Here is a 25,369-nt window from a genome sequence, read left to right on the forward strand (position 1 = left end):
CGTATAGAAGGCCAACCTAGTATAGTGATAGGGACAACTCTGGGCACTACATCCAAACTAGTTCAAGGTAGCAAGGCGAGTGGTATAGGCTAAGTCTAAAGAGGTGGTTGAGGGTTCCCCAAGGAGTACACAGTGCAAAGTTATGGATTAAACCTGTCTAAGTGTGAATAAGTATTTTTATAACAGATTCTATAATCCGTTATAAAAATACTTATTTGATATTTATGGCCATATAACACTGAGAAAAATGACTACTAACAGGTAATATCACTCAACACTATTAATAGATACATATACAATCATTTGAGTAGGGGAAAATACATATACTAATACTCACCTTCCTTTACATGGGGTTATATAAGCACTACAGGTCCACATAGATACAATACTAGCTTAACAAGCCCATCCCTAAGATGTATGGGGCCTTGTGCCCAAATGTTCACACGTTTCATACCGTTTTTTTGTGAGGCTGGAAACATGAATGTAGGGTCTCCACGGTCCAATAAACAGTTTCAAGTGGTAGAGGACTGTTAGGTAAGTCTTTCAAAAAGTCCAAATGGTATTGAACTCTACAAGACGTATCCCTTGGTTTTAGAGCCCCAACTTCTAATATAGGCCTGTACTAAACAAGGTTGGTAGAGTGGCAGAGCAGCCAGACTTATCTCAGGAGGAGGAATATGAGCTGTAAATCAGTACAAAAACCAGAATATACATAGATGCAAAGAAACAAACAACGCAGTTAGAAACTAAAGATTTATTGTTTCAACTAGCAACATCAAACATACAGTTAGAATAGGAAGGAAGAATAAAGCAAGCGAGTAAATTGTTATATACTTTTCATATCCTCACAGAGTGAGGTCAGGTCAGTAAAAGAACTTTAACTGCATTGCTCTGGTATACATAAGTTCAGGAATGGAAAGAGCAACAATCACAAGCAAGCAAGGAGTTCTTCAGTTCAGGTTTTGAAAGGAAACAAGACAATGCCAAAGTGAAAAGGAGAGCAATAGTTCTGAATGCAAATCTTAACACAGGTATCTAACAAATGAGTTGGTCTTTGTAAAAACCACGGGAGCTTACTAGAAGGCTTCCTGTAAGGCACAAGCTGTTAGGCCTGAGAGACTGCAAATGGGTGAACACCCAAACAGTAGAAACAGTACTCCAAAAGCAAACGAGTGACACAAATGGCTTAAGGTAACAGTACCAACAGCCCTACTGTACCTTAAGAGGGAAGATGATGCAGCTGGACGCCTTCTCGATGCACGACTGCAAACCCGGTTGCCTGCTCCTTGATCGCGGTAATGAAAGGGGGGGTGAGAGGGAGGGGCCTGGATGGGCTCCTGCAGTAGTATTCGAGTGGGTGACTCGCCAGCAAAGAGTCCTTACTCCTGTGTCAGTTCATGGTTTTAGTGCCTTTTCGCAGCACTAGGAGTAAACCATCACCACTGGTTGGAATGTTCATCTTTTCTCAGCCCTGCAGTCTGCTGGGGGGACGGAGGTGAGTATTTGTGCTTCTGGAGGTGCACAAGGATGCCAGCCAAGTTCCAGCGAGATTGTTCAACAGCAAGGCAATGCCCTTAAAGGTGGTCGACGTACACTGGGTATTGGGATTCTGCAGCCCTGGGAGGTCACAGGACATTGGCAGAAAGCTCACATTTTGAAGAGTGTCTTCAGGCTGGTGTTGGGAAGGAAATGAACCATTCCCACCCCCTAGGTGCTTTAGAGTGAAGCGATTCCCATAGATAGACGTGCGATGTACCAGTGGGGGAGAGGGCCGTGCTAAGGAACCCTGTACGAACATAATATTGCATGAATTACAGAAGTATAGACTTAATGGGCGCATATAAAAAGGCGCCATATTTTAATTATGGTAGAAAAATACAATTCTGCATGGCTGAGTGGCAAATGTAGGCCTGATGGAGAAACCTGAACAGGCCCAAGCACCGATGAGAGAAGGACCCGCGCTGCTAATTCCCATAGAAACTTCCCTTTGTTCCTTAACTGTTGCTGTTATACCGAAAAGGAATGCTCCTTGCAAGGCCACGAGACAGCACAAGGCTCCTCGCCGCGCACATTCATCTCAGCCAGGCCACGGGCAGATCTCCAACCCCCTCCCAAACCACCAGGATTAATAGCACCCACAACTGACTCAGTCCAAGACCCCTCAATTTCACGATAGTAGGTGACCTCAGACCACCAACCATTAAACCAGTAGTCGTAAAAGATCTAAAAAAGAACACAACCATTTCACCTTATCCCAGAACGACACCCTTTGTAATACGTGGTACAGGATGGAATACATTATAGTACAATGCGAGGGTGGAAGACTTGGGTGCGTAGAGTGCAATATGACCTACGCAAAGAAGGTGTGTCAGCATGATCGTGTTCCCCCGTGCCTGTTCCCAAGTTTCCCAGGTGCATGCCATAATGATGTAGTAGTTTTATCTTACAATAGTAACTCTGTAAATCAACATGTGAAGAGCCTGACCTCCAGTCACTGGAGAGATGAGCCCAGCTGACCCCATATAATGAGGACAATGTATTGCCTTATAAGCTTCTGCTTCTACAAACTCTTGCTACAACGTTTGTGAGTAGCAGAGTTCTTTGCTAGCATTCCTATTTTTGTGAGATGAATACTTGTTATCCTTGCAATAAATATCTTGGACTTTTTTCCCTAGCGTATTTCTTCTGGAGCAAGCATACAATTGGTGGCCCCGACTTCATCCCGGCGCCCGCCGTACCTGCAGCAGTATCCAGACAGCCTCTCCGGAAGGGCTGCGCCCACCTACAGCAACCAGTCAAAAAATGTACTTCCCAGTGGGCGTACAGGAGCGGTCTTTGCAGAATCCGGTCTGCTCTCTGGAGTCGGGTGCAGCCCCAAGGAGAGGTGCAGGCCGGTGTTGTTGGAAGCCCGTTAACGCAGGAGTTTCGGTGAGCACACACACGCGCGCGATTATACCCTAGCAAGGGATCACAAGTAGGGGACAGATGTATGGGGAAGCGTGAACAGTGAACACGCAGAGATTGAAATTGGGAGTGTGGCATGCCTATGGCTGGTTGTTTTATGTTTATGAATTTAAGGAGAATAATAAGGAAAAGAAAATGGGACGATAGGGATCCTGAGTGAGGGGGCTGGGGGAGGTGACACCGTATAAATAGAGAGCTCGGGTATAGTAGTGATTGATATTTTAGCCTGTTATTTTAATTTGTTTTATCTGTGCATTTGATTGTGCAGGGGGGAGGTCCGGGGGGGCGTGGTGTGGGCTACGTGTGTGTATAGAGTGTTGTTTGTGTGAGTAAGATGAACAAAAGGAGAAGCAGGGGGATGGGGGAAGATAGAGTATGTTTTTATCTTTTTTGTTGAAAAAGAGGGGGGAAATGCAACTGCATTTTTGACAATATCTGTACAACTGTGTGGCGCATTGTGGGATATATTTATCCACTCAGCAGTACTTCCCCACATCACCAAGCTGCACTTCAGCAGAAACAGCAAAATGGCTGCGCTGGCTCCTGTGAGCACCATTGCCTCACAACAAAACTGCGTTTTGCAACGACAAAGATGGCTGCACCACCTTGCCAAGCACATATTGGGCAGGATGGAACAAGGGGACACAGTGAAAGAGCCTGCCAGTGTGTTGCTTACATGTACAAAATAAGAGGAGTGAAAAAGCAGCGCTGCTTTGCTGCAAGGCCAAAGTTCCCATTGAAAAAGGGAATATTTCACATTGAAAAGGAAGCTGCTCTGACGTTATTTTCCTCTGCTTTTCATCAAACTACTTTTATCAAATGGTCAGCCATATTCACATTGTGCTCCTTCAGAAAAGAGCATTACTCCTCAATGATATGCTCTGTGCCAGCCACATCTGAGAAAAATCAACAAAAGCTTTACTTTGCTAAAAAATGGCAAAAATCACGGCTTGAAAAGAAATTTTAGCTTGCTGTGCACATGTCAATTTCATGGAGACCCTGCACAGCTCTCAATTCTATAGAACTGGCGAAAGCCTGCTTTATTCAGATGCTGGGATATGCTTCTGAAGTCAGAAGCGGAACACGACGGTCAGACGTTTAAGAACAAGTTACTTACCTGTAACTCCTGTTCTCCAGCATTGTATCTTGCATGAATTCACATGCTTATGAATATTCCTCGTCAGGCTGGATATCCTCGGTAATATTAAATCAAGTGTACAGACTGCTGCCTACAAGAAATAATCTATGGCTGCAAAACAATATTGGGAAGTCAGATGGCAAAACCGAATTTGAAAGGAAAATGCTAGCAGCCTGCACCACATGTGTCAAAATGGCCTTTTACAAACCAAAAGGAGGAAATGCCCGTTTTAAAAGGAATATGTTGGACAAAAACGTATCCTTGCCTAGCAACATGAAACAGGATTGTGCTGTGAAATACATGTAGGAGATGGTTTTATTCAGCAGGTTTTCTTCTAATTCAGAGCAAAAATAAATAAAAACTGCATTGGCAGCCTGGGAGCAACCAGCCCAAGACAGGATTCTGCTTGGGGGAGGATGCTAGCAACGGAAGGCCATTCACAGTAGATCCTAACACACAAGTGTTAAGTGCTACCTTTACAGACTTTGGTCTGTGCTCCAGTCTCTTACAAAGGAATTTCTGGGACATCAACCTGTGAAGTCATAAACCTTTAAATCAGACTGGGAAACCCCCCCCTCCACAATGGGCTGAACTGACACTTGGAGAGAAAGAAATGCTTCCAGTGAAGGACAAAGGATGCCCATTTGTTCCAAAGACTATTTTTTAAATAAAACGTATAAGACTTATCTTTGCAACAGGACTTCGCAAAAATGTAAACGTTTAAATATGATTTTTGTGGCTTTCAAATACAATATCTTTGCTGTCAATAGCATGTATGGGACACGAACGCTAGAAGAATGTATCATGGGGGGGGGGGGGACATATGATGGCATGTTAAAAACTAACAGAAATAGGCCCCATGATAGTATATACACACACACACGTGTAAAGTTATAGAATTTTAAGTAATATGATTCTCACTGAAAAGCACGAAAACGGGTAGAAGGGCGAAACAAGGTCCCACAACCGTGAGGATTGGACTACTATGCTCTACATACAATATGTAATCTGTCCATGTGATTTGTTAAAGTGCCATAAATGTGTAAATTAGGTTATGACAGATTTTTGGCAAAAAGGACTGTAGGATGCCTTTTTATCTCATAAAATGCTACCTCATTAACTGGGACTCCTCGAGGAGGCAACCAACATGGATTGTCCTATCCACTTCTTGGAGGTAGGCCTAGCTCAGTTCTGCCTACCAATAATTCTGGGATGTCACCATGCTCTATAAATAAGAGTGGTTGACAGAGCTAAAGACACACCCTCTCCTGAATTTGCTGCGCCAGCGTTCCTAATCTGCTCCATTCATCTTGCTGAATGCAGATTTCACTACAAGGCCAAAGCAGTGCTGATCCTGTCCCAGCAAGGCCATTGATCCAGAAAACCCCCACTAAAATCCCTTTTAAAAAAAAGGGGAAAAGCTGTGGTACCTTTTGCATCCTGAAATCAGACTGGCTCGCTGCCCACTACCTGCATTTCCACTGCCACCCTGCCATCCAGCTGTCCTTGCCATCCGGTGGGCAGAATTGCCCAGCTGTTTGCTGTAAGGCGCACTTGCCGTTTTGAGACCAGAACCTGTTGACTGTCCAAAATCCCAAAACTCAAGCGTGGACTGTGAGTATAATTGCCCCACCCCTTAGTAACACATAGCCTACCTTATGTGGCCTCTGTCTTTATCCCCACTCTTTAAGCAGTCATATTCATTCCCTGGTAACTTGTTAAAACTGTTAGAATTCTCTGTGCACCCTGTCCTTGATTTCTAAGTACTAGCGACATATCTTGATTAAAATTTGTCTTGTGTAAATCCTAAGCCCTTAGTCATATTTTGAGTAATTATACTAATTTCCAGTTAAAGTTGAGCGCTGCGGTTGACCTCGTGAATCAACCTTGGAGCTTACTGCGTTCCTCTTTAACAATATAGTGTAGATAATTTAGATCAAGTAAAATTTGTGGCTCTCTCAAAACCGGTTTTCTTATTTCTACTGCTCTATTTTTCCTAAAACTGAACCCCATTCCACCCAGAACATCTCATCCAAATCTTCAGCTACTACCATTCTTTCACTTTGATATTGTCCCTGTGATAAATCTGTCCCCCCAGACCAAAAACCGCATTGATATTTTCAGTATTTCACACGTTTTTATAAAAAAAACGTTTGGGTAATTTTAAATGGAAATTGAAAAGAAATGCAATTTTCCCACGTGTCATTCGGCTGCAGCATGTTTTAACTTTCCACTCATTTTCGATTTATATGCTTCTTGTTGATCCATTGCCTTGCGATTGCTAGTGTTCATGCATTCCTGCCATTGTGAGAAATCATATTTGCCTCACACATTTAACTGCACATTATTTATTGGTCCATTTCCAAGTGTCATTTCATGCCATTGCAAAGGGTCGTATTTTGTGAGGGAAAGTCAGATTTTGATTCTGTTTTCTGCCCCTTATTCTGGAATTACCTGCCGTTTCTTTCTATCCACTCTGAATTTGATTAATTGTGGGTTGAGGGAACCTTGCAGGGGTAAACCTTACCTTGGGTGCGATCTATCCTAATTCAAAAAGTGCTCCTATTCACTTGTGCTTTGTCTATGTTCTAGGAGAAGGTTAATTAAGTACATTGCTTCCATTTTCATTGCAACTATCGCCCCATTGGTGATTGCTACCCTATAATCAAAACAATTGTACCATTTCTTTTGAATTTTAAAAAATAAATAAATATTGCAATTTCACCAACCGGCCTGGTTCATGGTCCATTGTGACCAAGGGTATTTGAAAAAGGGGGGTGTTAGACGAGTTGTGTACCATCTCAAATTCAATCTGCATAAAATAAAGAGAAAGGCATCTCAATTGAGCGCTACTTCCTAGGCTGAGACCAAGGTGTTTTTGCCTGATTGAAATCCTTAACAGCATTATAGCACAGACGTAGCAGAAAGGGCAAACAGGAGGGACAATGGGCACCCCTGTCCGGTCCCCTGTTGTAACACAAGAGCCCTTGACAGCCTACTGTTAACCGCCACCCTTGCTGTGGGAAAGGAGTAAGGTACCTGGATTCCCCTCATCAACCTACTCCCAAACCCATATTTCCATAAGACCCCATAGAGGAAATCCCACCCCATCAGGGACAGCAATATCGGATTACCCTCCCTGCTCCCGGGAAATCAGGTGCAATGTTTTTTTCCATAGCGCCTCCACCCCCATATGAATCCGACCTGATCAGAGCTGACCAGTCGGGGCATGACTCGGTCCATCCTGGAGGCCAAGACTCTTGTGAACACCTTCACGTCCACATTTAAAAGAGATATGGGCCAATAGGACTTACAGTTCTTACAATCCCTCCCCTCATTTGGAATAACAGATATCAGGGCCAGTCCAAAGTAGAGAGGGGGTAGACAATATGTGATTGAAGAGTTTCACCATGTGTGGGACCACCTCACTAGCAAAGGTCTTAAAAAAAAAAAAAGCCCACTGTGTATCCGTCGTCCCCAGGTGCTTTCCCCATCTTCATCTCACAGAACGCCTTGAGCACCTCCTCCCCCACAATGGGCCCCTCCAGCTCTTTCATCTCCCCACTTGTCAAGCTCGGCAGGAGGATTCCTTGCAGATACGGCTGCACCCGACGGTCATCCACCACCGTGTTTTCCTCATAACTTCACATAAAACCAGAACAATTCTTCCAATACTCCCATTGTGGTTCGGTGGAGCCTCCCTGAGGCGTCCACAATGTCTTCCACCCACCGGTCCGCCCATTGGCCCCCTTAGCATGGACGCCAACATGGCATCCGCTTTGTCCCCCTTTTCATAACATCGTTGCCGGAGGGACTGCAACCCCCCGCACCACCATGCCCACCTCCAATTCCCTCAGCTCCTGTCTTTGTCCTGGCCTGCGCCAACCGCTCCTGGGCGGATCCTTCCTCACCCAGCTTTTCAGCCCCGAGATCACAAATCTCCCCAGTCAATCTCTCCGCTAGCAGAGGTCTGGCCCTCTTCTTCCCTGCTCCTTCTCCGATCAGCAACCCTCTCCATGTCGCCTATGCTGCCACCCAAACTGTGCAGGGGTCCAAGTCCCCTGTGTCATTTAACAGGGAAAAAGTCCCCCACCACTTTCCTCATCTCCTCCGCAAAAACCTCATCCTTTCAGGGAGTCTCTTGTTCGTTAGCCTACCACGGAAACTCCCATTATGAACATGTCGTGGTCCGTCCAGCTGAATAAGGTCACAGCTGGCTACCCTGTCGAAGTGTGGCCTCTGAATACACCAATAGTCAATCCTCGTTCTTGTACAATGCACAAGGCAGAAAAAAGTATAGCCCCTTGTCTCAGGGTGGAGCGCCCTCCAAACATCCACCATCCCTTCCCAAAAAATCTCATCATGTTCTTAGACAATCCTTGGCATAGCTCGCACTCTACTGCCTACACCCAGACCATAAGGATGTAGAGGCATTGTAGGTGCTTGTCCTCCACAAACATTACATAACCCGCATTTGGTGCAGGGCCTGAAGAGGGACCTTCCACCACCTCCTTCTCCTCCGACATTGTCGTAGGCAGCGATGTAGGCCCAAGGTGGCCTTCTGGAATCTTCGCCCTTGATGGGCGTGGAACTTCACCGACATCGGATCCCCCATTGCCGGTAGATGAGGAAGAGAGCACACAGGCTCTTTGGAACAAAAATTGAACTCTCATCGAAAAACACAGAAAAACATACAAATGGCTCAGAGAGCAAACTCGAGAACCTCCAACACTGAAGCGTGCAGTAAAAATCTGAATATGGCTGCCAGAGGCAGGGCTTAGGGAGAAGTAATTGGATGGGGGCAGTATGAGCCAGAGGGCAGTGATTGGTTTAGAGGAGAAATACAGTTCTAAAGTGAAACTATTTTACAGAGGATTCCCAGCATGACGGCGGGGAACATTCATGAGCATGTGAATCCATGCCAAGACCCCATACTGGAGAAGACAGTGCATTACTTACCGTAAAAGCATTTCTGATGGTTGTATCTGCTTACATTCACATGCTGTGCATAGTCCGACATCCAGTGGTCACTGCAGAGTATTGCATTTTGTTTTTCGTAGTCGAAAAGGGGACGTCGACAAGGCGTGTCTGTAACACTATCCCTATAGTGACGTGCAGTGTACCCACAATCCCTCACGCGTAGAGGTCCCACTGTTTGTATTTTTTCTTCCCTGAGGGAGCCTATTAGACGTGAGTAAGTACAGAAAAGAGAGATATAGAAGAAAGTCTATGTTCCTTCCATCCGAGCGGGGAGGAAGGGTGGGCGCATGTGAATCTAAGCAGATACAACCATCAGAAATGCTGTTACGGTAAGTAATGCATTGTCTTCTGATGTTTGTTAATTTGCTTAGAATCAGATGCTGTGCATAGACTAGCGAGCAGTACCCAGAGTTGGAGGTGGGTTGTGAGAAGGAACAGTAGAAAAAAAAGATGTCTTAATACTGCTTGTCCCACCTGGGAATCAGCTCTAGAGTGGGCATCTAGACAGTAGTGTTTTGTAAAGGTGTGAACAGAACTCCAGGTTGCCGCTTTGCAAATGGACTCAAGAGGGAAGCCCCGGTGCCTCGAGTGGAGTGTGCTCTTGGCTTGAAGGGTAGTTCTCTCTTAGCAAGAGAAACAGAGAGAGATGCATTGTACAATCCATCTAGAAATAGTGGATTTTGAAACTGCATCTCCTTCCCTTCCTGCTGCCACCGAGACAAAGAACTGATTAGTCTTTCTCAATGGTCTAGTTCTTTCCTTATAAAACATCACGGCTCTGCGAACATCCAGTGTATGCAGGCTCTTCTCACCTAAATTTGAAGGATTTTGAAAGAGCGTTGGTAGTTCTAATGATTGGTTGACATGGAATTTAGAGATAAATTTTGGCGAAAACCTAGGGTGTGTGCATAGAACCACCTTATCCTTGTGAACTGTAACAAAGGGGTCTAGTACAGAGAGCGCTTGTAGTTCACTTACTCTCCTAATGGACGTCCATTAGGAGAGTAAGTGAACTACAAGCGCTCTTATAGCTATAGAAAAGCAGTCTTAAGAGTGAGTTCTTTAAGTGTTGCTTTGTGCATGGGTTCAAAGGGAGACCCCATGAGCCTGGCTAGTACCACATTTAGGTCCCATCCGGGAGCGGGATTAGCTATGGGAGGGTGGATCCTCTTCACTCCTTCCAAGAAGGCTTTAATAACTGGGACTTTCCACCATGACACTAAGTTGGGAAGTGGTGTATGCGGAAAGTGCAGCTAAATGGACTTTAATAGAGTTAAACACCAAGCCTGAGTCTAGTAGGTGAGTCAGGTACAAAACAATTTGTGTGGGAGAGCAGTCAACCGGGTTGATGCTCCTTCCCCTACACCAGATGACAAATATTTTACATTTGCTAGAAAAACAGTGACGAGTGTTTGGCTTTCTAGCCTCCCTAAGAATGTCCATGCATCTCTGCGGGAGTTGTAAATGTCCAAATTCTATGATCTCAGGAGCCAGGCTGATAAGTTCATGGTCTGAGGGCATGGATGCAGTGTCCAGCCCTTGTGCTGTGACATGTTGTACGGGCATGGAAGTTTCACTGGAGGGGATAGGGACATCTCCATCAAGTGAGCGAACCAAGGCTGTCTGGCCCACATAGGGGCCACCAGTATCATGGTAACTTGTTCCTGGTGTATCTTGTGCACTATCTTGTTGAGAAGGGGAGTCGGGGGAAAAGCGTAAACAAATTTCCCTGACCATAGTATCGATAGACCGTTGGATTGGTTCTGTGGGTACCTGGAGGCTTAATCTTGGCATTGGGAGTTCTCCAGAGTTGCGAACAGATCTATTTCTGGGAATCCCCATTGTGTGAAGACGTCGAAGACGATGTCTTCGTGTAACCTCCATTCGTACTCTGAGGGCAGAGGGAAGGGTCTGCTGAGTTCGTCTGCTAGCACATCGAGTTCCCCTGGTACATGTTGTGACAGTCGGAACATGTGTTTGAGAGCCCACTTTCAGATGTTCTGGGACAGCTTGGACAGTCCTGGAGAGTGAGCGCCCCCTTGCTTGTTGAGGTAGTACATGGCTGTGGTGCTGTCCGTAGCTCCAGTAAGTGTATGTGCTTGGATGCTACGCTCGGAGTCCAAACTCTGTGAGCAATCTGATGGGATAGGTCAGCCCCCCGATCCTGTGAGGGATACATCTGGGGTTAGAGTGGCTTCCACTGCAGGGGTGGCGAATGGTTTCCCCATTACCAGTTTTTCCCTTCGACCACCACCGTAGCAAGAGAACCAAGGCCTGCGAGACCACCACTAGATCGTCCCATTGTCCGCTGGCCTGACACCACTGGCTGTTGAGCCACTCTTGCATTGGGCGCATGCACAGGCGCGGGCGAGGTACCAAGTAAATACATGATGCCATCATTCCTAGTAAGCGCATTGCTTTGCGTACCGTCACCTCTCGACCGGCCACATATTGAGGGATTTGAAACAGCATGTTTTGGACCCTCTCGTTGGAGGGGAAGACGAGGCCGTCCTTTGTTCGAATTAGAGCCCCTAGGAATTGTTTGATCTGGATGGGGTCTAAACTGGACTTCTTCTCGTTGATGGAGAAGCCCAGTTGGAACAAAAGGTCTGCAGTCTTTTGGGTATTTGAGAAACATGTTTCGTAAGAATCCCCTGTTATGAGCCGATCGTCGAGGTAAGGGTATACAGGGATGGACAACCTGCGCAGGTGGGCCGCTGCCACTGCCAGTACCTTCGTGAATACTCTTGGCGCTGATGCTATGCCGAAGGGTAGCACTCTGAACTGGTAGTGTTTGCCCTCCATCATGAACCTGAGGTATTTCCTGTGCGCTGGCAACATTAAAATATGAAAGTATGCATCTTTCATGTCCAGTGTTGTCATGTAATCTCCCTGAGAAAGCAGGGGGATTACCTCCTGTAGAGTCACCATACGAAACTTTTGAGGTTTGACATATTTGTTCGCTGGGCGAGGATCTAGTACAAGGCACATGGTTAAGTCCTTTTTGGAAACAAGGAATTACACTGAATAAATACCTTCTGTTACCTGGGATAGAGGCACGACCTCTATAGCTCCTTTTTCTAGTAGTTGGTCCACTTCTTGAAGAAGGATGGCGAGGTGTTCTGGCGACATGCGTCGTCCCCTTGGGGGTCTGTATGTAGGGGAACTGTTGAATTCTATACAGTAACCGCGGGCTATAGTTGATAGTACCCAGCGGTCTGATGTTATACCCTCCCATGCTGGAAGAAAGGATGTTAACCGGCCCCCGACCGGCGAAGCATGGGAGGGGACCCGAATCTTCGAGTCATTTGGTGTTGGTGGCTTGGGGGACCTCTAGGGGTGGGACCCCAACCTCTTCCCTTGCCACGACGTTGTCCTCTTTGGTTGTATTGTCCACTGGTACCTTGGTTAGAGGACCAGTTACCTGCAGAGTATTGCTGCTGTAGTTGTTGCTGCTGGTGTTGGCCTCGAAAAAAGCGTTTGTTGCCATAACCACGTTTGTTGGGAGGCCTTGAAATTTGGTCTAGGGTTTTGATTGTGTCAAATTCCTTCTTTGCGGTCTCTAGTGCCTCATCCACCGCCTTACCAAAGAGGTTTGCATCTTCTAATGGTTTGTTAATTAGAGATGCTTGCGTTTCAGGTTTAAAGCCTGAATTGCGTAGCCATACATGGCGTTTGAGGAGGATTCCTTGGACTAGGGAACGGCCAGCTGTTTCTGAAGCATCCAGAGTATTTTTAATGATGCTTTGGTTGACTAACGTCCCTTCAGTCACCGTGGCTAGAAGCCGAGTACAAAGGGGTTCCGGTACCACCTCAATGTCCTTACGTAGTTTGCTCCATTGTGCATCTGCGTAACTTGCCAGCAAAGAGTTGTTGGCAATTCTTGCGGAAAAGACAGCTGAGGCTGTAATCCTCTTTCCTAGGGCATAGCATTTTTTTACCCTCTTTATCTGGTGGTGCCTCGCTAGTTGACAGCGGGACCCCTGCTCTCTTCCTAGTATTTGTCACCACTAAGGAGTCTGGTACAGAGTGGCCCCTGATGTATAACGGGTGCGATGGAGAAGGACTACATTTTTCTATCCTCGGGTTGACCCATCTGATCAACGCGGGAGTGGATAGTGAAGGAATAATTTGTCGCTTTACTGAGGCGAGAAGGGGAACGGTTTGGCTGACATGGGGTTTCTCCTTAATGATCTTTTCTACAAAGTCGATGTCAGGAGAAGTTACCCCGGTCTCGATCTCGAAATGCGCTGCTGCCTTGCATGGTAGTGCATTAAAAGTAGCTTGATCGTCTAAAGGTGACGTATTCCTAATAGGTGAGTCCTTGGGTGGCGACAGGTTTATGGCGTCAGGGTCTGAAAACACTGATGGGGACTGCCAGGGCTGTGAAGCGCCTTCTTCTGGGTCTTCTCCGAAGCCCCCACCACCCATGTCCGGGTTGTCTTCAAAACCTTCCACCTCTAGGTTTTGTTCCCCTTCATTGCCTAAGAATTCATCATCCTCCTGAAGGTGGGGGTCCTCTCCAGTGAGGTCATAAATCTACATCCTCTTGGGGGGGGGGGGGAATCAAACAGCCTAGGGTACTTGGCCCTGGGAATCCTCCTGAGGTCCCTCTCTTGATCTCTTGGGTGTTGGAAGGTTCCGAGTCTCCATAAACCTCTCTATTTTGTCCATACAGAACTGGAGTCTCTCTAGGGTTTCGTGAGGTACCCCAGAGCGGTCGGGGGGGGGGGGGGGTGCGCTTTGGCCTTCCGTTAGAAAACACTTTGACCTATCCCATAACGTCGAAGAAAGGTTCCCCTCGCCTTCTGAAAAGCCTTCTGGTAGGCTAGGAGTCCCTCTCGACGGAGGGGGTGGTTCCTGCTTTCCTTCTGACCTTTTCGGCATCTCCCGGGCCTTATGAACGGTGGTCGACGTTTCTTTTGCCATCCGTCTGTGGCTATCGGTGGAAATAATCCGCGCCAGGCTCTCCATAGCTGAGGAACCGATTGCATGTAACAACCCCGAAGGAAAGGGAGGGGAAAGGGAAAGGCATTCTCAAAGAGAAACAATAAATGTTCCACGACCCCACTCTCCCTACTGTATTTGGCCGTCGAGGCCAGACCACATGTTCGGCGAACACCGAACAACCTCCTCCGTCGAAGGCACCTCCGTCAGAGATCTTGATCGGCGGTGAACAGCTTTGCAGCTATGACGCCCAAGGAGGGATGTAAGTAATAATAAAAGTTAAGAACGACCAAAGGTCGAATAAAGTTTTTGCAATGTTTCTCAAGGAGCTCCGCGTAAAGGCGACCAATATCTGGACGGAAAAAAACAATCTGAGGGACCTCGACGCGTGAGGGATTGTGGGTACACTGCAAGTCACTATAGGAATAGTGTTACAGACACGCCTTGTCGACGTCCCTTTTCGACTACGAAAAACAAAATGCAATACTCCGCAGTGACCACCGGATGTCGGACTATGCGCAGCATGTGATTCTAAGCAGATTAACAAACATCAGAAATAAAGTTATTTCAGAAACAATAATGCAGGCGAGTGATTTCTTTCAATGCTATACAGATACAGCACACAGAGTGACATCAATAAAGGTCAGTAATAGCATTTATACATAGATCACCTTTACACATTGAGTTTGGGAGAGACGTTTCCGAGTCAGTTAGAACACACTTTAGCGGGGGCGCTGTTGAGCGCCGAACAAGATGGCCACCTGGAAGTTACTCTCCGCGGCAGGAAGGTCGCATGATCCTTTTTTCGGCACTTTCCCGCATTGGCAGTCGACCTTGGAGGGCTCGACTTGGGCGCTGAGTATCCGGGCATCATCTGGCCGAATCCCGACGAGAAACGGGGGCCCTGACATCCTGATATCTCCGTGCCCCTCCCCCACCAGCGAGGCGTCTTCGCACCAACGTTCAGCCCCGGCCGTGGGAGACGCCGGGCCTTTCTACACACCGGAGCCGACATCCACTTGAGCGAGGATCCGTGGGGCACTCCGAGGTCCTTGCCCCCCCCCCACCCACTTCTGCCGAGACTCGACACATGAGGAAGCCCCCCCCCCCGGAGCGTCGACCCTGCACTTATCCTGGGACCGCCACCCACCGCCGAGGGGGGTTGTGCACACGGCTGCTGCCGCGGCACGTCCCGGCGCCGCCTCGGAAGACACCCTCAGCACTGCAGCAGCCTGGCCCCTCCTGGACCGTGACCGTGCTCGCCGGAGGGGCCGATCATTGGAGGCCCTCCCCACACCTCAACGAGACTCCGGAGATGGGGTTGAGCTGCGGCGCACCTCGCATACCTGGTGCCGCGCTCCCCCGCTGACGCACACCGAAGGGCTCTGGGCCCAATAAGGTACGTGGAGGGGGGGGTACTGCCTCACTCCCCCCTTGCATCGCTCCGCGACCTGAGCGCTGGCGGGGCCCGACTCTGGGACATGCAATAGTCACTGGCTCCTCCGCTCGATACGCTCTGCCCTGGCTTTACTTCGCCCAGGTGTCCCCCTGCACAGTGGACCTGCCCGCATCCGTGCAATCTACTTGGGGTGCTCTGGGCCACGCTAGCCACCCACATGTCCACTCTGGGGGGACTCCTGGCCAGGGGTCTCCCGGTGCCTGCTACAACCTACATTGCTGCTCCTAAGCCACAGCCTGTCCATCTCATCGGCAGTGTACAGGGCTGGGTGGTGCTTTCTTCCACCCCTCCTACAGACTCGCCTGGATAACCAAATCTGGATCCCTGCGCTCATAGTGGCCATTGGGCAACGCCACCCACAACCCTTGTGTCATCCACGCCCGAGGCCCTCGGACTGCGCCTTCTACGTCACCTGGGGCAAGCTGAACCCCCGCAGGCTGCACCAGCAGCCACAAGCCTTACACATACGGGTCCACAGTCGCTGGCCCCCCCTGGAAGACCACCTGCTCTACATCACGCCTTGCTTACTGCCCTACGTGTTGTACGGTCTGAGCTCCCCCCACCTTTTTTCTTGAGCTGCTGTGACCCCCCCCCCTTAACCCATTGGAACTCCAATATCGCCAAGATGACCAAGGGGGCCGCAAAAAAACAGAGCTCCATCAATATGTTTGCGAGACGCCGGTGAGATCGCCAGAGGAAACCACTGAGCAGGCCCCCACTGCGTCATCATCCGCCACAGCTCCGGAGTCTCAAAATATGATGGACTTTATCCGTGAGGGCTTCACCGCACTCCACTCCAAACTAGACGACATGAACGGCACTATATCCTCTATCAAGGCCCACATTGAGAGGACAGATAGCCGGGTGGCGGAGGTCGAGACATGGGTGGGCTCCGCAGAGGATGCGCTGGGTGCCCTGCGTTCTGAGGTCGTCCCTCTATCCAACCGAGTCCTCGATGTGGAGAAGAAGGAGGACTTGGAATCCCGATCAAGGCGCAATAACCTCCGAATTATCGTGTTCCCGAGAATGAGGTTCATGAATCAATGGAAGATTTCGTTGAACACACATTACTGACACTCCTCGACTCACCCAAGCTCTCCCCGCAATTCACCATAGAGCGTGCACACCGAACTCTGACGGCTAAACCCAAGCCTTGTGCTCCTCCTCGGCCCATCATAGCCCGTGTGCTGAATTTTCGTGACCGCGATGCCCTCCTCAGGGCCGCGAGACTCAAGGGCTAGCTCCTACTCGGCGGCTCAAGGATCCATCTTTACCCAGACTTTTCGATGGCCGTCCAGCGTGAACGCAAGACTTTCCTAGCGGTCAGGCGCAGGCTGCGGGCCCACTCAATTAAATATGCCATGCTCTATCCCGCCAAACTTCTCAAAGAACATGCCAACCGGGTGTTCTTCACGCTCCCAAAAGAGGCCTCCAAGTTCATTGATGAACGTTACCCGGGCTGATTCCCCTCCTCTGATCACGGCTCTACAGTTATCCTTCAGCCCCGTTGAGGAGGGCCCAAGCCCGGCCATCTTCCTTTATCGGGGACATACTGGTTCTCTATTTTGTAATCTGCTTAGATTGTTTCATCTTTACGAATATGTGCCACATCAACATGTGCAAAAACCCCGTCCAAGTTACGTGCACATTTCCACTGTTGGCACCTTTTGCTTCACTTGGACCTGCCGCGGCCCGGAGAGACGCGGCCAATCCGGCCTACAGGCCCCCAGGCGCTGATGCCCTTAGTTTGGTTTTGGTTGAGGGGTTTTGGGATTGCCATCCATCTGTTTGGGTGAGGGATGTGGGTGGGGGTGGGACATGTTGGGGATTATGTTACTAAAAGCTTAACATTGGCAGCAAAGGCGGACCGCGGGGTGATACTCAGTGACTGTTTCCGCAGGGCTACTAAACTGGCCCATCGGTCATCAACATTTTTTCTGATACAATCGTCTCTGCATCAATGTCTGGGAGTGACTTTGACCTTTATGAGCTGGAATGTACGGGGGTTGGGTAATTACAAAAAGATGCGGCAGCTCCAGCTGCAGGCTGAGCGTCATGGGACCAAGGTTCTTTTTTTGCAGGAGACACATGCCCGACGGAACAGTGTGTGAGATTTGCCAAAACATGGGGTCCCCATAGATTCTTCACCGATTTCTCCTCCCAAAGCCGTGGGGTCATGACTCTCATCCATAAGAGTCTCAAGTTCACTCTTATCTCTTCACAAATTGACCCCCAAGGCAGATATGTACTGCTTCATGCCACACTTAAAAACAAGGAGATAGTCCTGCTTAACATTTATGGCCCTAATATAGATGACCCTGATTTCTATGTACAGGTCACGTACCTCCTCGATGGCGTCCCCATCCTCTGGGGGGGTGATTTCAATACAATTTTTGATGTAGCCCTCGATAGATCTGGGTCCAGGCCCTGTCAACTTTCCAGGGCAGCCTATGCTGCACTATCATCCCTACCCCGTCTCGCCATGGTTGATGCATGGAGGTTCTTCTACCCGGATTCTCGTGCTTACTCTTTCTACTCCTCAGTCCACGATTCCTATTCCCGTATTGATAGATGGGTGATCTCCAACGAATTGGTTAAGAATGTCATACAGCTAATGATCCTTCCCAGAACCCTGTCTGACCACTCTCCGGTAACCGTCACCATAGGTTGGGGGCCGGATCCCGGCCGATCTCGAGGTTGGAGGTTGAAACCCCTCTCCCTTCTGGATCCAGAGTTTTGCTCCGAGCTCGAGGTATCCTATTGAGGAGTTCTTCGAGACGAACACGGGCTCGGTGGCATCACAGGCCACTCTATGGGAGTCCTTTAAGGCTTATTTTAGAGGGATAGCGCTGTCAAAGGAGAATGGTGTCCTTAAGTCGATCCGTAGAGATCTCGCCGTGAGTGAATACAAATTATCGATCCTGGAGGCTAAATGCTCACTCCACTCCGCCCCGGTTACCCTGGCGGATATCGGGGTGGAGCTGGATACGTTCCGATCCCTAGTGGAGCGCGAACACAAATTTTTAGATAACCCTGGCATGGCGAGGAGATACGGGGAGGGTTAAAGCCCTGGCCGATTTCTGGCAAGACTGATCCGTCATGAAACGGGTTCCCCGCATATACTTGGGATTGAGAGGTCCGACGGCTCTATGGCTGTCACCGCACAGGACATCAATATGGAATTTTTCACATTCTATGAAGCCCTATATTCCAACTCTGATGAGGTGTTAGCGGTGGAGGTAGATTCCTTTCTCGATACCCTTCCTTTGTCGACTCTCTCTCCGGAGGCCGCGGGCTCCCTTGATTCCCCACTCACGCTCGAGGAGCTCTCTGATGCTATGGACTCCTTATCCTCGGGGAGAGCCCCTGGCTCGGATGGTATCCCAGTTGAATTTTATAAGCGCTATAAATCACTATTGCTGCCTCACCTTTTGGCTCTCTGGGAGGAATCGGTGGAGGCCGGTGTATTTCCCCCTTCACTCCGCGAAGCCACAATTACAGTATTACTTAAATCTGGTAAATCCCCCTCGCAATGCGGTTCCTACCGCCCGCTCTCACTTATAAATTGCGATGTCAAAATCTATGCCAAGGTACTGGCACTCCGGTTGGCTCCATTTTTACCATCTATCATCCACCCAGATCAGGGGGGCTTCATCCCAGGTCGCTCTACCTCTCTGAACCTAAGGAGTCTCTTTAATATAATTAATAGAGTAAACCCCGAGACACAAGCGGTGGCTGCCACGCTTGACATGCAAAAAGTGTTCGATTCGGTTTCATGGAGGTATTTGTGGCAGGTCCTCGAGAGCTGTAAATTTGGCCCCTCCTTTCTTTCCTGGGTTAGATTGCTTTACTCTGATCCGGTGGCTAGGGTCCGCGCTGACGGCCGTTGCTCCCCTCTCTTTAAGATCGCCAGGGGGACAAGACAGGGATGCCCCTTCTCTCCTCTGATCTTTGCTATAGCAATAGAGCCTTTTGCCGATATGCTCCGCCAATTCCATGCGCATAGAGGTCTCCGCGCTGCGGGCCAGGCGGACAGTGTCCCTATATGCGGATGACGCACTGCTGTTTATTCGCTCTCCCTCCATCAACTTACCCCCAATATTGGAGGACGTCATTCATTTTGGCCAAATCTCGGGCCTTAAGGTGTATTGTTCAAAATCCACACTCTTCCCACTCACGGAGTGCACTCACCCCCCCCCTGACACCCAGGGGTTCACATGGGCTCAGTCTACGATTACCTACCTGGGGATAGAGGTAACGCGCCATCAAGCGCTGACCTTCAGGGAGAACTACCAGAAGTATCTTACACATCTGTCGTCTAAAGTCCTAGTCTGGGACAAACTCCCAATATCCCTCGCAGGCAGAATTGGTCTACTGAAAATGGTTGTGTTGCCCCAACTACTTTACATGTTCACCAATATTCCCTTGTGGCCAGGGGAGGGCTTCTTCCGTGAGCTGACCCGCACTTTCAATTCCTTTCTTTGGCACTCGGGTGCGGTTCGCCTTAAACTTGTTACCTTGTCTACCCCTATGACTTACGGGGGTTTTGGCGCCCTTAATTTCCTCAAATACTGGCTCGTATCCCAAATCCAATATACATCCTACTGGTTTAACACAACGGAGTCCCCCCCCCCCCCATGTTCGACTCGAGAAACTTGCGGTCTGCGACCGCGACATCCGCTCCCTGGTGATACAACCCGCCCCCCCCTGGAGCTGGACTCCCAGAGCCCCGTTGCCTGCACATCCCTGGCATTGGCGAAAACATGGAGGCTGACCGGAACTGCTTACGCCTTTCATGGCAACCTCCCTCTCTGGAACTTCCTTCCAGGGGTCCCACGGGTGCCACTGGCCATGGTTCGTCACTGGGCTGAAGCGGGATTATGAGTTGCTGCGTGATGTGTTTGATCAGGGTATATTCGTTGAATGGCCTGACCTCCCATTGTCCTTAAGGAGTGGCCAGTGTGTATGGCTCCAATATTCATCCCTTCGTAGGAACCTTAAACGTAATTACCAGATGTTCCCAGCATTACCACCGGACGACCCTGCCATCGAGGAACTCACCTCCCCCTCGCCCACTAGAGGTAAAATATCTAGACTATGCTGCAGTCCAGATCTATTCCAGAGTTCACTAAACTGAAGCGAGCGTGGGAGGCAGACCTTGGTGTTGAAATGTCGGATGAGCGCTGGGCACACTTATGCGAACGCATACACAGGGTGTCTTTCAACTCCCGTTTCAAGCTGATTCAGTTTAAAGTACTACATAGGTTCCACTACACCCCGATCAGATTACACCACATGTCCAGCGATCACCCCTCTAGCTGCCCTAGATGCGGTCAGGATACTGCCGATTACATTCACATGATTTGGTCCTGTCCCCGCCTCTCACAGTTCTGGGAGGCAGTTTGTTCGACGGTATCTGCTATGCTCGACCACCCCATCAATCCCTCCCCGGGGGTATGTCTCTTCCATGACCTCCCAGGCCTCTCCCGGAATTCCAAAAAACTACCTGGCCTCTGCATGCTTCTCGCGGTACGATCCATCCTACTTTGCTGGCTTCGCCCCTCACCTCCCACACATGCCCAATGGCTAAGAGCGGTCACGTGGGCCTCAGACTCTGAGGAAGCCTGGTCTCAGCTACAACCCACTCGCTCCAGGCCTAGGAATATCTGGCTCAGATTCCGATCTTATATGTCCGACCTGAATACGACACCGGATACATCTCCCTCAGCTGCCTCCCCCACTAGCTCGAGTCCTCACCCCTATCATAGCTCTCGGTCATCCTGCCCATGTTATAAAAATGCCCAATGGTTATGTTTATATATGAAGCAACCTCTGTATGTCTATATTGTGTACATCTGTATTCATATTGTAATTGCCTGGCGCTGTTCGCCTGTGTTTTGCTGCCACGCTGAATAAAAAAAAAGTTTTAAAAAAAAGAACACACTTTAGCAACTGTTTCAATAGATAGTTTTGCCCTGAGTGATGTAGGCAGTCTTTTATACCAGTAATAGTTTCAACAATTAAACAATGTAAGCGAACAAGCACTGCCAAAGCCAGTAGGGTTCAGATGAGGAGCTTTTAGGAAACCGGGACAGCCAAAGTCATGGGACACTTCCAGTTTTGATGCAGCTTTTCTTAGAGATGCTTGATCAAACAATCAGGAGTTCTTTGAAAGAAATGACAGTTGCTCAAGAGGTGCATAACTGATGGAGTACAAGCTGGAAGACCAGTGAGTTGTCATTTGTAGAGGTTTGAAAATAATTCCCAAGTCAGGAAGCTACAAATGGCAAAGGTAGTTCTACTCAAAGACCCACAGTAACTTAGAATTGAACAAAAGGTTCCAGCTGAATTCTTTCCTGATGCAGCGATGCAGACCCTTGTTCCTGCTCCTTGGTCATGGTGACAAAGGGGATGGGGTGGGGGGGGGGGGACAACGTCTGGTGGGCTTATGCAGCAGCACTCTGAAGAGGGACTTAGCAGCAATGGATTCCACTTTTTGGTTTTGGCACCTTTTTCTCAGTGCCAAGAAGGAACCAATACCTCTGAAAGTATTTTCCTCAGTCCTGAACTCTGGTGAGGGACTCTGGATGAAGATTTCTTGTTTCTGTAGGTACACAAGGATGCCCACGTATTTGGCCGGGGTCATTCTCTGGAAAACAATGCACTTTATGGTCAGGGTTCCGCGAGCATTGGGATTCTGCAGCCTAGGAAACCCTCAGCAAGTCGAGGGGATGAGCCAAAATGAAGTAGTACTCGAGGCTAGTTGGTCCCACCAGCCTAAGGGAGGAAGTCGTCCTGCACAGATCTTCACTGTCGAAACGAAAAACTGCGTCAGCACAGCTGCAAGGCTGCACTGGTGTTTCTGCGGTCCCAGAAGGTGCTGCTGGCGTCTCTGCTCGTCCTCTTTGTTGGATGTCTTGTTGCAGTGGTCAACTGTCTGAAGTACCAAAATCCTCACCTTATATGTGAGATCCCATTCAGCCCTAAGGCTGTCAATCACCTGGGGGGTGGCTGTCCTCCAGGACAGCCAGCCAGCCAGCCAGCACTGATTTCAGTCAAGCACACCTACAGAGAAAAGAAACCGAAGCTTTGGGCCCCACCCTCACTTCCTGCCTTTCCAGACAATGCGGCCTTGGCGGGCTTCAAAGGCAAAATGCACAAAGGACTCAAACCTAGTTTAAACAGAGTTAAAGCCCAGAAAGAACTGGTTGTTAGGGACAATGCTCAGAAATGTGCCAATTCCCTCTACCTTAGAGACCCCGAGCAACTTTGCTGGATTTTGAGGACTTCATTTTTTTTTTTACCTGGAGAGAGCGAGACTCTTTTTCCCCACTTTCTCATATATTTTAATGAGATTTTTTGTACTCTGTTTCTTTTGGTTGTGGAGTCTGACAAACTCCATAGGCATCATCTTTTGCATGGTGTCACACAGCACCTTCAGTGCAGTGACACAGGGAAGTCTTCCAGATTTCCCAAAGGTTTAACTACCTTCTCTGGGATGTACTACTGTTTCCCAGAGCAGTAAAGTGAAATAGACTTTACTTACATTTGTAACTTTCTAGACCCAGCACACACTATCTTACAATAGGGTGCTGGAGGGGTCACCTAGTATCCACTTAGTCTAGAATCTCAGCTAAAAAGCTTTGTTACCCTTTCCTCGTGGCAGTGGTTTCTTTTTTTACTACCATGGTGTGCATTTGCGGCGGGCTGCGTTCGCAGCTGCAGTAAAGAACCCAAGGTTGCCATTTTTGTCAAAATGGCCCCAGTCTTAATTTTCGCCATTTCTTTGTGGAAAGGTCCTTCTTGAGATTTACTCTGCGCGCCAAGGTTTGGTCCCTTTGTTTTGCCTTTGGTGGGATTCACAAGTGAAGCCTGCCTCGGGCTCCAGGGTTTCTGGGGTAGGCAGGAAGTGAGGCAGGTGCCCGAAACTCCCTGTGCTAAGTCTCCTAGGAGACCCAAATGCACTTTGTGACGATTGCTTGGCTGACTGTCCTGCAAGGACAGCCACCCTGCTGGGTGAGTGACAGCTAGGCTGGAAAGAAAGGGAGATAGCTGTATAAAAGGTGAGTCTCTTGGCTTGGAAGGCAGAGTCGACCCCTGCAGCCCCTGCAAGGACAACTTCTCGCTTTTGCGTTGGTGGGACCAATCAACTCCAAAGTAAGCCGCCTGGACACCCATCTCGGAGCTGGTAGAATTTCCAAAGAGTTGCTGCTGGACACCGTATAGCCAGGGAGAGGTACACCAGATTGTGTGTGTTGCTTTTAAGTTGGCCAAGATCTCCAGGAAGTTCCTCTTGACTCCCAGGAAGCAGGACTGACCGAGCCCCCTCAGAGTGCCGGACCACAGAAGCAAGTAAAGTCCATCTCGACAGCCAGGAACCGCGGTGTTGCTATTTGCAGTAGACGCGAGGAGCTGAAACACTGAACAGACAATGAAAGTGAAGTTTGCTGGTTGCAAGTTTTGACCGTCCCAGTGCAGGAGCCCCCCAACGTCCTCCCTCTTGTCCCCATGACTGAGGCCCAGAAACAATGAGATCTGCAAAGGAACAGGAGTCATATGCTGCATCTTTTCTTCATTTTAAAGGAACTGTACAATGTCTAAGAGAACTTAACGCTTGTTGTAGAATTGCTGGCATCTTCTACTATTTCACTTGTCTAACAGCTTGTGTCCCTACATTGATTCATCTTTCAAACATTGTGCAAAGACTTTTCTACCCATCTTCAAAGAAGTGCTTCAGCCCATATAGACTCTTGCCTATTGACTTTGGCTTAGCCTGTTTTAACTGAATGACTTATTGGGGGATCTGAAAGTATTTGCCTGCTTAAGAAATATTTGTGGCATCTTGTTTGCTCGAATAAAGTTTACCTTTTTACTTGCTCTTAACTAAATCTGAATGCAAACAGCACCCTAGCAATTGTAAACACTTGTGTATAGGCGCAATATAAATGCCATATCATATCATACCTGAGGGTGTAGGTCTCTGCTGTATGCCATCCCAAATGGGTATTTACTAATTCTGAACTAAGAGATTGGGTAATTTTGAAGTATATTTGTGTGGTGTTTTACAGTGTTCCCTTCTGAAGAAGGCTTATATTAACTGACTGGTAAATAAATTATTAATTGTTTCATCAAGAAAACCTGTGAGTGTCTGCTTGAATACTTGTCAACGTGAATCTCTAACTCGCGTACAGCTCACATTGACCCCTGTTGAGATAAGCCTGGCTACTTGTCCACACTACCAACCTGTGTAGTACAGACTTATACCAAAGGTTGGGCTGCTACTGCCAGGAGGTCAGGGTTGTTGTAGTGCACCCTAAGGGTACTGCATACAATCCTGCCCAACACTGGCTAATACGAAATTGGTGAAAAAAGAAGACCAGGCCCATTTCAGAGGCATTGTCACACATTGGTGCTGTTCTGCAGCTTAGAAATCAGCCTGCTAGGACCCTGCACAAAAGGTAGTAAAACGAACCAATGCCACCAGCCATTCAAGTTAGTCAGTGAACAAAATGTTACATGAGAAGTGGGATAAGAAGTTACTATGTAACCCCCCCGGCACTCCAAATAGGGTGGTGTGTGCTGGACCCACAAAAGAGAAAGCCAAGTAAGATAATAGTTCTCACTTCCACACTTGACTTGCATTGTTCCCTACGGTCGCTAAATAGACCCTTTGGTCACTAATAGACCACAGTTGACTTGCATTGTGTCCTTGTGCCTTGGCACTGTACCTAGCATGACAGCTGCATTTAGTCTGCCTATTCTTGACCAGTTCAAATTACTACTGAAACTGTACCTAGCCTGATAGTTGCATCTAGCCTGCCTAGTTTTAGCCACCTCAATTGCCACTGAAACTACACCTAACTGACTATTACTCAGCCACT

General features: G+C 48.5%; 1 protein-coding gene across 2 annotated transcripts in view; it reads right to left on the reverse strand.

Annotated features, from left to right (window-relative positions):
* Positions 1 to 25,369, reverse strand: part of DDX1 (DEAD-box helicase 1) — a 795,552-nt gene that overhangs the window by 607,423 nt on the left and 162,760 nt on the right. The window lies entirely within an intron of this gene.

Source organism: Ambystoma mexicanum, chromosome 4p (assembly GCF_040938575.1).
Source record: "Ambystoma mexicanum isolate Mex_15411 chromosome 4p, UKY_AmexF1_1, whole genome shotgun sequence".
NCBI classification, from domain to species: domain Eukaryota; kingdom Metazoa; phylum Chordata; class Amphibia; order Caudata; family Ambystomatidae; genus Ambystoma; species Ambystoma mexicanum.